Source organism: Gobius niger (assembly GCF_951799975.1).
Source record: "Gobius niger genome assembly, chromosome: 18".
NCBI classification, from domain to species: Eukaryota; Metazoa; Chordata; class Actinopteri; order Gobiiformes; family Gobiidae; genus Gobius; species Gobius niger.
The window spans coordinates 16,102,555-16,115,288 of record NC_136869.1 but is presented as its reverse complement, the minus strand read 5'-3'; the positions used below and the strand labels follow the sequence as shown (position 1 = coordinate 16,115,288).

Here is a 12,734-nt window from a genome sequence, read left to right as displayed (position 1 = left end):
TCATCCTGTCTGTCATAGACAGACGTGGTGCCATTGGAGCTTCCGTGGATGGTCACGCCCGAGGCGATTCCCATAGTGAAACACCTCACTCTGTTATCAAAGAACCGGGGTTACGTGAGTAACCTTAAGGTCTGGGCACATTCTACACATTAGGACATTGCTGGAACATGTAGGAGGAGGAAAATACGTAATTTAAACATTTTTAAACACTGTATAGTCCATTTAATACAGCAAAATGCGTTTAAAATGTTTTGGTTCATAACATTTGGGATAAACAATAAAATGACAGTGTGGTCATGAGTTGCCACATATCTGATTGTCTGCACACATTTAAACTGGTCGTACGGGCTTTAGCAGCAGAGTCCTCTGTTAAAGTCAGAGTTACAGCAGGACCAGGAGTGTGGAGTGTGAGGGAGCGTATTCATGATTATAAAAGACACGCCCAGTGTTGCTGATGGAGCGCAGGAAGAACGCGAGGCATGACTGTGCATCCAAGAGCATCCCAAACGCTGCCGGTGTGTTTGAAGTCCCCTGCACTGTAATAAGCGGCGATCCTCCACAAAGTGCCAAACCACAGAGAGGCACTGAACAATGTCCCTGTGCCGTGTAATCTGGGCTCGCACGGCGCCATAGCACAACGGGACTGGGAACGAAAAGGCCTCAACCGTTAAGTAAAGCTTTCCTTTCAAAAAACACAAGGAGGCGAAATCTGAAGGAATGTATGGCTTAAGGTCAGAAAAATAAAGTGGTCTTTTAGTGACAACACAAGAACATGATATTAAAATACCAGACGAGGTTTCAGTACATTCTTTCATATCAATCATTTGTAATATTTCACGGGGGACTGGAGCGTACACTCAGAAACTACGAGTATTAGACCGTACAGAGACTATTGCTCACCGGCAATCAATCAAAAGCATTAGTGTGAGCCTTTTATGTACGGCTGCTCGATTACAGAAATCAAAATTAATTGCACAACTCTCTTTTTATCAAATAATTAATTTTAAAGAATGGTTCTGTGTGATCAGTTCACTTGAGTTTTCAGACAAAGTTTGACTTCCCTTTCAGACACAGCTCTGCTTTTATAAAAGCGTATTGCTGAATGTCCTTGGTCAAAACAAACGCCAGAATCTAAAAGTTGTGTCTATTCTATTGTGTGCAATTGTAGACACGTATCCAAGCGATAATGTCACTTACAAGCAAATGCTAGTCCTTGTTAGAGGAGAGATAAATCAAAAATAGGTTGCAGTTTTAAGATTTGTTGAAGGGATAGAAATGCATTAAAAGACTACAGAGTTAACAGCGTTAAGACCCAGGAGAGGGGCAACGACGCGGCTGTAACCGAAGCAGTAATGTCAAAAATCTTCAAACACTGCTCTGTATTAGAGTCATGCACCATTCCTGATTGCAGTCCCTCTCAAAAGCTCGTCCACACTCCAATCACTGCAGTGTAATGGCTCCAAAGTGCTACCCAAAGCCAGACCCCCACATTTACTGAAAGCTGATCACTCTCATGAATCTTTAACTCTGGCAGTCACATCGGCATGTCGCAGGGCGGGAAGGGGCGGGCGCACGCCGCACTGAGGCCTCTGCTCTCAGACAGTAACAGGGAGCAGAGCTGGACACAACGCCAAGAGTCCAGGGAATGAACCATTGATTAAGTGATATAAAAGAGTCCAAGAGGAGACTCAGGTGTCACCGGGCAAACGCGACTGCTGTACAAGTGAATGAACCGTTCAAACATAAACTATTCATAGTAGTGGAGTTTTATCTGCACCCAAGATCACTTTTCAATTAAAGAAAATGACTTGAGTTTTTGCGTTTCCTAAATGTTTGGAGAATTCAATATGTTCATAACAAAAAACTAACAGCATCTAAAATGTGACTGATAAAGCGCGAGTAGAAATGTAGAAAGTGTTTGGGGAGTTACTTGGAAGGGCTGACAGGCTACAGCGAGCTCCCAGGATACTGGTTTGACATTTGTTGAAACTGGCAAACCCAATTTCAAGATTTTTTTCTATAAAAAAAGTCACTTATTCTCTCTATCTGATATTTAAACTGATTTTCTAAGGATTTTATTTGACAGTGCAACATAGGGGTGAAAAGCAGAGAGACATTCTGCCCTAAACAGATCATTTTTGAGTATTAGTTATTAGTTAGTTATGTTTGCACAAGAAGCTAAAAGTATGATTTACACATCACAGTTATACTATTTTCTGAGGATGGGGACCACCACAGACTTTGTCAATGGGAAGCGCTGAATGTTAGAACATCCAATATAGTATACAATCCTACACTATGAAAACACTACAGTTGTTGTGTACTTGTCACTGAGGGCTCTTTGATTACATCACACAACGAATGATAAAAAGTGATGATGAGCGTCACTGTATATTCAAGAACTAGATTTTCGCCGAATGCAAAAGTAATGCGTCTTTGAAGGAAACCAAAGCCGTGTGACGTGGCTCTCACCTTGGTTTAGTCCAGAGAGTCCCTCAGGCCATCGCAGCAGGACAATGACGGCAGGAAAGCTTTGAGCATCGTTCACTTCTCCCTGCTGAAACATGACAGAAAACACGGTTGGTGTGGGCATTTCACAAAGCAGCACAGCCCTGACAAAACAAATTCAAGTTATATTATTAGTCAGTCTTTTTAAGGTCACGCAAAACCTTTTTCTGGTGAGTTCTTTCCACCAACGTGAACTAAAGCCAACATCCTCGGGCATATCTTATCTGTTTGCATTGAGTTAGCATGAAGCCGACAGTGCGCTTATCTCCGCTGGGACCTTCGAGCCTATTACAGTGTAGAACAATGTGCCTTTTTAATCTGGGCACACAATTAATTAGACAGGAAAAAAAAACTTTAAAATTTAAGCCACATTCCCTTTTGGATAATTAGGAAATGCAACTACGTAACTCCAAAGAAAGCCCCTGCTGGGGTATTTGGATGAAAACTTTTTGCTGCCTGTGCTAAAGAGCCGAGCAAAGGGTGATTTCCTCCTAAAATACGTGCCAAGCTTTGCGGCCTGAGGAATGCTGCGCTCACGTGAGGTCATCATGTGCTGACATAACTGTGGAGTAAACCGATTCCCCCTCCTGAACCCTGCGCAGCATCGCAGCCAGCAGCGATGGGAAGGAAAGTTGATATATTTACTACTTCTGAGCCAGTGCGCTGCTGCTGCTGCTACTGCTGAGATCTGCCACTATGACTCACTGGATCAACAAGGGCTGCACGATTCCTGAAAACTACCAAAGTGTGACTCTTATGAAAAGTATTGCAGCACAGAAGTATTATTTGTTGTTACAGTTACAGTGTTATGAAGTTGTGTTATATTACATCAGCATTGATATTTTAAAGTTTGAAATAATGTTTATGTAAGGGAAACATTATAAAGAAGTGAGAAACTGTGCTTGTCCGCATTTCAAATAGACGTCTGGAGCTCACGCTGCAGGCACACTCAAAACAAGCTTCCACTTTCTGCTAACGACATGCGCGGAGTCCATGATGCCGTGATGAATACACATCGCTCAGAACAGGTCCAGTGTTGGACTATGAGCTTTAAAAACATGGAGAAAGTTTTGCGGGAAATGCACATCAGAGCGCTTCAGCAGTAGAAGAAGAAACAACCAAAGTGAACAAGAGTACTGAAAACTCCACAAATGAAGTGAACTACTCGGGCATAGTGGACATGGTTAAATTAACTTTTTAATTTATCTCAACGTCTCTTTTAACCCGTTACCTGCCGTCCCCTGATCAGGGGGTTAGGGTTAGTTAATCCTGATCAGGATATGATTAGGGTTAAGAACGGCAAACGTAATGTAATTTGCCTTTCTCTCACGCAGATCTCACATTATTAGAAACTAGAAGGCCTTGGCTTTCAAATTAGGCATCACAATGGCATATAGGCTGTAAGCTCTGCACTCAATACGCTTTGAGATTTGGATATAAATCATTGTTAACCCAACCCTAAAGTGGCAGTGAACAGGTTAAATAACAGTGGCCAATTACGATCATTTAAAGTGCTATTTGGCATCAGCCCAAAATAACATTTTGTGTAGCTATAAATATGCGACTTTTCTTGGTGCTACAATGTCAATAATGCAGATTTCTAAACTTCCTTCCTTTTTTTCCCTCGCTTGGCGTTTAGTTCTCATCATCCGGAGGAATTTCCCTGGAGCTTTACTGCTGTCACATGCTCGCTCTCAGTCCAGCGCTTGATCTGCGGACTGAGTGACAGAATAAGGTGGAGAACTGAGGGGAAAAAAGACTTAATGAACTAGTAAAAACTCATTACACTACTCACTTCGAAAAACTTTTTTCTTTGAAGGCGAGAATTCAACGCAATGAAGTGGCAGTGACAACGCTGATAAGTGGAATTTGTCAAACTGAAAGCGCCAACACCTCCTCCTAGCCGTATCTCAAAATGTACAGATAAAATGGACTTAAAGGCAGCCCTTTTCCAGGGACAGCCACCTCTGAATCTGAGGTTAAAACTAGAATGGCTTAACAGAGCATTTATTCATTTATTGACCCCTTGTGGCTGAACTTAAGTGAAGCAAAACCTTCTCATAATAGTCTAAAAATGATTTACAGGTGATCTTGTATCCACACAAAAACAACCTTTCACACCAAGTACCATGTCGTAAAATATTTGGCTTGCCAAGAAGACTAATCCAGACTAATCCAGGTGCAAAAACAAACTAAAAACCTAAACAAAGACATGAATCTAAATGAAAAAATGCGGAGGACTCAGAGTCCCTATTACTCAAGTATCTTCAAGAGCAAACAAGCTTGAGATCCCCGGCTCTGGCCTATCGCAGACCAATACTAGAACCACAACCATGTCAGTGTTAACAAAAGACTAGACATATGCAGTAGTATGCGCCATCTCCTCAAAGTGTTGCAGTTCCCACCTCGGTCTGTGTCTACCTGGGATCTCTGGAGTGAGAGCTTTAGAAGCCGCTGAAATCAGTAGTTGTTAGTGTGAATAATGACTCACCATTAACACAGCGGCATATGCACAAACTGTAAGAGCCTCCCACCAAGTCAACTTTGGTTTTCAGATTAGTAACTCATAATTAAGCAGTGGATATTAGATGACTACTGTCCTCCTCGTTGTTATGAACACGATACTGGCCGCAAAAGTACTTGACAAAGACACTGGCCTCCTTCTGCTGCTGCTTAGAAGGTCAAAGGGCATCAGGTGAGGAGTTCAAGCTCCCCTTAAACATACCAGATTGGTAAGTGGTAAATAATAGTCGGCTTCATTACTAACTGCAGCGCGCTTGTATCACAACCAGAAATTCATACAGCGGGGTTTACAAAGCCTTCAGACGTTATCATTTCTATTTTAGTCTGGTACCAAAATGATATACCCAACTCGACAATAATACATTAAGACTAAGAATTGGAGCATTTTCTGTATCAGACTTCAGCATAACAGAATGACTACTGTAATTTGAACCAGAAAAATGTCGTGTCCCAAAATCCAAACATGAGGCTTTTGTGATCTTTGTGTCTCTGAAGGCCTTGTGTCACAGCAAAAGGAGCCGTCTCACAGGTTATGCTAACAATGCTTACTGCCGAGCTAATCAGATTCCCAAAGGACAAAGGGCAGACAGTTCATGTGCTGGAAAGTGACCATAATGGTCAGGTCACGGAGGGGCTAAACACCAATGGAAGCTCCTACTGGGCGCCTTTTGAACGGCCCCTGCAAATGGCCCCCAAACTCAATACGATTTAAGGCTGATGAAAACACCTCAGCTTCTTGGCCGAGATCTTCCTTCAAAGCAATTAGCCACAAATGATGGTGCATTTAGCGCGCTGAAAGGGACAATGTGATGTTTGGGATGTACGAACGGAAGTGTGACTCCAAAAGTTTAGAAATGCAATAGAAACCAATGAACAAAGAGAATGCACACACGTCACACAGGAGTAAACAGGACTGGAATGTGGTTGTACTGGGCCTTAACTATACATCGTGACAGAACTGCTAAAAGAGCATAGCCATTTTAGGGTAAGGGAGACATTAGGATTTAACAAACGCGCACGTTCAGACGGATCCCAGGCGGCTCATGCCCGATGAGCTGTTTATTTGTACCCTCCCACTCCACATGGATCCAGAGATAGTTCCAGGCCCCTAGTGCCGACTATGGCTCGGTCGGCTGTTTGCCCAGACAAAACTAGAGTCCGTATGGTCAGCTGGGGAAGTGCACATACGTCTCTCTCCATCAAGAAGATCGTTTTATACTTCAGCGTCAAATCCACACTGGCAGCTACAGCTACACAGAGGTGAACGTGCACCTAATCCAAAAAGTCACCTTCTTTCCATCAATATAATGTTCTTATGTTTTAGCGCCTTTGTGTTTTTACTCTTTGTGTTACTAAAAATAAAATACATCACAACATGGACGCAGAAGTTCGTAAACGTTTGCATGGTGTCTAGAGGACGGGGATACGGTGGGCGGGGCTAGTCACTTGAATATAAATGAGGTTTCAAAGTTGGTTTACTCCAGCCTCAAACCCCGTGTCCGTGTTGAACGCACTTGACAGCCAATCAGTGAGGTTGCGGCAGCTACGTGGATATGCCACTAACAAGCTCTTACACAAAAAAGTCACCTCACGTCAACATATTGTGGAGCACAGGTGCAAGATCTGTGATCCATTAGGCAGAACGACAAAACAGACGCTGTCAATCTCCTTCTTTCAAGCCAATTACCATGAGCATGTTGTGCCTGTTTTAGTAATGAACAAATATGATCATTAAAAATATACTGTGATCATGATGCTGCTCAAGACAGTTATCAAATCAGATTTATCGTGCAGCCCTAGTTCCAGTAACATTGTACTGTGGTTAAAAGCTCAAAACGTCTGTATTGATCCTTTGAGGAAAGTCACAATTACCTGTCAATATCTAAAGCAATCCCTGCTGTTATTGTTCAAATAATACTCCAGCGTGAAATCGCTGGAGGGCGCCACTTTACACTGTGGAGAGGAGTGTAACTAAGCTCTACAGTCGTGTGCTAGTCCTCGAGCTGCTGCGCTGTTCAGTGACATCAGCAGCACAGAGTGGAGACGCGCTCACACCAAAGCCGGGTTTTATTACAACATGGCAGCGAGCCAGCACATTTCAATTGGCTCCACTCCCCCAGATGTGCGGCCGCGCCAGGTGCCCACGCATCTGTTGCTCGGATGTGCAACAGGCGGCGGCTGCAGTCGTGACCTCGGGACAGTAAACACAACGCGCAGGCGTCTGTCCTGTAATGACAGTGAAGAGAGCGCACACTGTCACAGAGACAAGTGGCAGAGTGTGCACAGCAGCTCTGTCACAATCTGAGGACGACACAGGGAGCCAACAGATTAGCACTATAGTGCAAGCAGTTGGGAAATTGAGCTGATAAAAGGAATTTATCTTATTAGAAAATCTAATGCTCGGGCTTGCTTGAATGAGACAAGTAAGATACATTAATAATTATAATGATTATCATTATTATTATTATTACACAGTGCATAGCAAGAACTTAAAGCCACATAGCGGAAAATTCCAGGTTACACAGTAAGTTCCAATATATACCAAAGACTCAGGAAACCTGACATTTTGGGTATTTTGCTCAGGCTTAGGGGGACCAGAATGCCATTTCCTGAAATCAGGATTCGATGCCATAACCACACCAATACATTGATTGGAAAAAAGCCCCGCAAAAAGTACAGTGAGTACGAATCTGTGCTTTGCAAGGATTGTTGTACTCTGGAGGCAGCGTAAGTGATCATTTCAATACTGCGACGACTTCAATGCTCCGTTAATACAGAGTAAACAAATTAATCTCTACAATATAACTGATACTAATGAAGAAAGCTCTGCTCATGAACAAAGTCAGTCGAGCGTGCGCCTTATGTAGGAGCGCACTGAAACAGCAGCAACTCAGACACAGGCTATAAATATTTTTAAGAAGTACAACAAAATCATCAGAAAACAGGTATATGGGCAATGGGTGTAAGGAAGTAAGTAAGTGCTTTATGTGCCATTGTACAATGAAATTGCATAGCTCAGACATTGAGGTTAGTCCTGAGCCGCTATGTCTATGTGTCCATTAAACTCCAGTTATTATCATAAATAATCTGTGTTCTAGTCATAGGTGGCAAGAGTCGCCAAAATATTCACTCAAGAGTAACGTTACTTTAAGATTATTTTACTCAAGTATAAGTAAAGAGTAGTGGCCCAAATATAAGTAAAAAAGTACTTGGAGAAAATTTTACTTGAGTACTAAGTAACTGTTTATGCGCAAAAAGTTGATTTATGTTTCAGTAGTGACATGAATTATGAGAAAAAAATGTGAAATAATGTGAAAATGTTTTCAAAGAAATTAACATGAAAACATAAAAAAAAAAAAAATTAATTAAACGAAAAACAAAATACATCTATTTTACGCGTCAAAGATTAAGATTTGTCACTTTTTACTCAGTGTCACGAATACCCACCTCTGGTTCTAGGTTTTGACTACTGTATGGATGGATTGGGCAGTGAAAAGTGCATTTGAGTGCTCAGCTGATGGTACAGTGATGAAGAGGATCTTGTGACTGCTCCGTGTCATATATATATATATATGCATTGTGCTGGTTTTGTGTGTTCTACTCTCAGTCATGGCTGCTAAGGCATTAGTTCCTGTGGAGACCTGAGGCTGCGCAGGAGGCAGGCCTAGGATAGGGCGGAGGTGCTACATGAATGTGGGGCTGGGAGGTGGGGGGGTGTGTGTGTGGGGAGGAGCAGGGATCAGCTGACACAACTATGTCACTTTTATCAGCCACACATTCAGGCTGGGTGACTGGACATTTACACTGGGAATAGATACAACAATCTGGAAACTGCGCTCAACAACACAACTTATTCTGATACTCAGAATCAACTCAAGGACTTCTCCAAATGAGATTTCACTACTTTTACTCCAAGTACCACCGAAGGAAATAATAATGATAATGACTTACACTTGAATTGCACTTGATAATCCTGACAAGATTAAAAGTGCTTCACTGTAGCCACTATTAAGTCACGCCACACTTGGAGGTGGTAGCCTACTATTGTCAAGAGGGTCTAAACAAAGCCGATGGAGTGACATCAGTGATCAGTGGAGCTTCAGACCGCCACAGGAAATGACCTCCACTTTATTCCCATGACATATTTTTAATTAATCTCAATAAAACTCTCCACTAAAACTAAAACTCTCCATTAAAATTAGGATCACTTTGGATTAGTTTAAGATGCCGTTGTCCTGCAAAAGCTCCACTGATCACATCGGCTGCTTTCAGACCCTTCTCACCATAGTAGCTACAGCTGCCATGTGGTAGACTAATGGCATCAAGGCTGCCAATCGGTGCCACTGGGCCTTCCTAGCACCATTCCCTCACTCGGTCATACACTCTGATGTGCGAGGTAGGTGAGGTGTCTTGCCCAAGTCTGCATGCAGCCATCATTGACAAAAAGGCAACTAGCCTGCTAACAGCCTATTCAGGTTTGTGATGGCGAAACAGACGAAGCAGACTTTTATCTCAAGAGTTTTACAAATACATAAGCACTGTACAAAAAAGAACAGTGCTTATGAAAAAAAGATCATGAACCCCCCCCCCCCCCCCCCCCCCATCTCAGCTGTTAAATACCAAAAACAGGCCCTACCCAAAACTGGAGAAGATTGTGGAGTGGCACCAGTCAAGTGCCTTCCTGCTCAGAGGCAAAGCGTGCGAAGGCTAATAATCTGCAGTATACGTTTAGGGGGTTGACTTCAAACCCTGGCATTACCTGATTAAGTGTGGTGCTGCTGCTGCTGCTGCTGCTGCTGCTGCTGCTTCGACAGTGGAACATGTAATTGAACCAGACAGAGCAAAGAGCAATGGCACTCTTTCTCTCTTAGCCAGGTAAAGGCATTTAAAACACTCCACATCAATAGAATAGATCCATGAGAAAAATGACTAAGTGCCAGCTTAAACACTGACCACTGAAGAACTCCAGCCAAACCAAACAGGACTCTGCTCTTACATAGCATTGAGCAGCATCAATAACCGCTGTCCTCCGCTGCTGGGGCTGTCATTAACTACAGCCTAATGTCTGATGTGCGCGGAGACGGCAGCAGTGCAGTCCTCTCCTGTGCGCTCCTTTGTTTTGTATTCCACGGTGGAACAGACGGGAGGCAGGTTTGTTTTGACGGCCCACGCCTTCAGGTGCCAAAACCTCAAACCTCTGGAGGAGACACATGAATGAAAACAGAAGCTGCCAATCAGACAGTGACAGGCCCTGGGTGTGAGGACATGGAGAGAACATAATTAGGCAAACATAAATACTCATTAACATGTACAATAGCTCCCAGTAAAACGTATGCATCAACTACATTTGTTTTGCGACTTCTTTTCACGGAACAGGCAAGTAAACAAAGGATTAAGTTTGTAGTTTATTTATTTAGCCAGGATAAATGATGTGAATTCAGTAATGTGCGGCGTCTGCACTGGCACTGGGCCATGTGAGGTAATGCAAACATGACGTGCAAACCAGAAGTGTGCGTTGCACCTCGAGAAACAGCAGCGATGTGGCACCATGCCAACAAAGCAATGAGACATCACAGCAACTTCAATAAAAGCAAAAGTTATGTCCTCATACGCAGGGAGAGGGGATTATCATTCAATATTACGAATGGCCTCCCAGATGTAAAATACCGGTTTGTTGCATAACAAGAAGAGCAATAATTAGAACAGGTTTTGGGTTGAGAAGAAAACGAAACCAGGAGCCGTGTTACCAAACAATATGAGCAGAAATTGGCAGCGTGAATGTAAACACTTTGAGATAAAACTGTATATTCTCTACAAACTGGTATCAAAGGAATGTTCAGGTCGCCTAAGGAGATTCTCTGTATTGCTGAACGGGAAAGCAAGCGAAAAGCGCATTATAGGTCAGTGAGAGAACAGTGCTGAGTCAGCTGTGGCGGTGGGAGGAGAGAGCGATCCTGCTGGTCAAGAGTTTGACCCCCACAATGTGCACAGCATGAAAAGGCAGTAACTGTATCCTCACATTCCTCCGGCTTTATGACAGCCGGGTGGGAAACGCTCTGCACATGTCACTGCTCCAGCGCCGCCTCCTGCTGCAGCACGGCCAACAACAAGTTAAACATCCTTAAACATCCTTTCCGGGACGGCGCTGTGCACACCTCATTTTACTCAGAAGACATTCGCAGCGTTCGTGGACCACCCACCAGACTCCAGCAGGCTGCTCGCTCAGTCCAAGCCATCTCTCCTCCTCTTCCCATGCCAAGGATTCCACCCTGGGCAGTGGGACGGCTGCCAACCACATGCTAGCACCCTCGCTAACACCCAGCCCCGCAAACACATTGTGGCAGAGGGGAAAGTGATCCACGCTCTCACAGATTCTGCCATCGATCAACTAATCTTTCATTACGGCCATTTTTAAATATTTACAGCTACAACTTGGGATTTTAGAGAGGTAAACAACAAAAAGAACATTTATTTTCTTTCAATCTGTCAAGGCTTCAACTAAACCAGCTCTTTGTTCGAAAATAGTACCAGCCATTCGACCTACAATATCATACAGATACAAGCAACAGCTGCAAAAGCGTTGTGACGCTCAAAGTCATGTGACCCCCGTCTCTTCTGTGGAAGCCGAACGGGATGAGGGCACCTTCTCAGCAATGAGCAGTAGACGCCACAATATCATTTAGCTCGCTGGATCAATATGCACTTTGCTGTGGCTGACCTACATAAGGGGAGGAGTGAGCACTGTCGAGATCACTGGAACTGCAGCCGCCAGAAGACCACCCCGACGACCTGGAGTTTAAAGTCTGAGACAGGAAACGCACGGCCCCCATACCTCTTAAATAACTAATAGCGACTAGGAAATAAAATTCAAAATAGAATAGAACGCGTTATCGGGGTGTTCATGATTAATCAGGTACTCACAATCATGGGCTTTATCGATCAGAAACTACTACAGTATATAAAATACTAACAATCTGCTTAGACATAAAATTAGGCAAAGGTTTCCTGTGTCTGTTGATAATGACACTTTTTGAAGATGGTTCATAATTATTACTGTGGGGGACAAATCTATTTTAATGTAACAGTATAACAATAAGCTATAACAATAACAGAGTGGTGACACTAGAGTACACGAAGTAAGACCGATACATATATAATATCAAAGTTACAATGGTAAACATCAGACCACAGATAGAAAACAAATCCGGGAATACTATTGTGCACATAATCACAAATTAAAGTTTCAAAAACAATGCTATTTTATCTTTTTGCAAGAGAAAAGTCACAGAGACGTCCGAACAGGGCAGAAACGCTGCATTGTATCTTTGTTATTGAACACAACATGGACCATTGTCACATGCGTCACATTCTGAGCTACCGCATTCTTCTCACTTCTATAGACAAAACCAAACCGGTCTAGTTCAGTTCTAGACTGCGTAGCATCCAATAGGATTATGAGGTTGATGCCGTACAGGGGAGCACTGCAAGTAACTGAGCCCAGGATGTGATTATTGTTTGGAAACGACAGGCTCTTCTGGACTGGCGAGTGAGAGAAACCGCCTCCCTGTTCAACAAACACCGGCCCTTTTTTTTTTTTTCTTTTTTTTCACGCAGGCTGGCCTAGTCTGCACACAACAGTATTCTTCGGCGCAGCCAACAGGACGGCCGATTTGAGGTCAGCTGCTGAAACACAATGACGGCGT

The 12,734-nt window shown here is 43.3% G+C and overlaps 1 protein-coding gene across 3 annotated transcripts in view; it reads right to left on the bottom strand.

Annotated features, from left to right (window-relative positions):
- The window catches only part of ncoa2 (nuclear receptor coactivator 2), a 47,868-nt gene that overhangs the window by 30,197 nt on the left and 4,937 nt on the right, over positions 1–12,734 (bottom strand). For 2 of the 3 annotated variants that reach the window (XM_079576194.1, XM_079576196.1), the window contains exon 2: positions 2,473–2,557. The exons of the other annotated variant lie outside the window; for it this stretch is intronic. The gene's annotated coding sequence lies outside the window, so the exon portion shown is untranslated. The remainder of the gene's footprint in view (positions 1–2,472; positions 2,558–12,734) is intronic. 3 annotated transcript variants of the gene reach the window in all.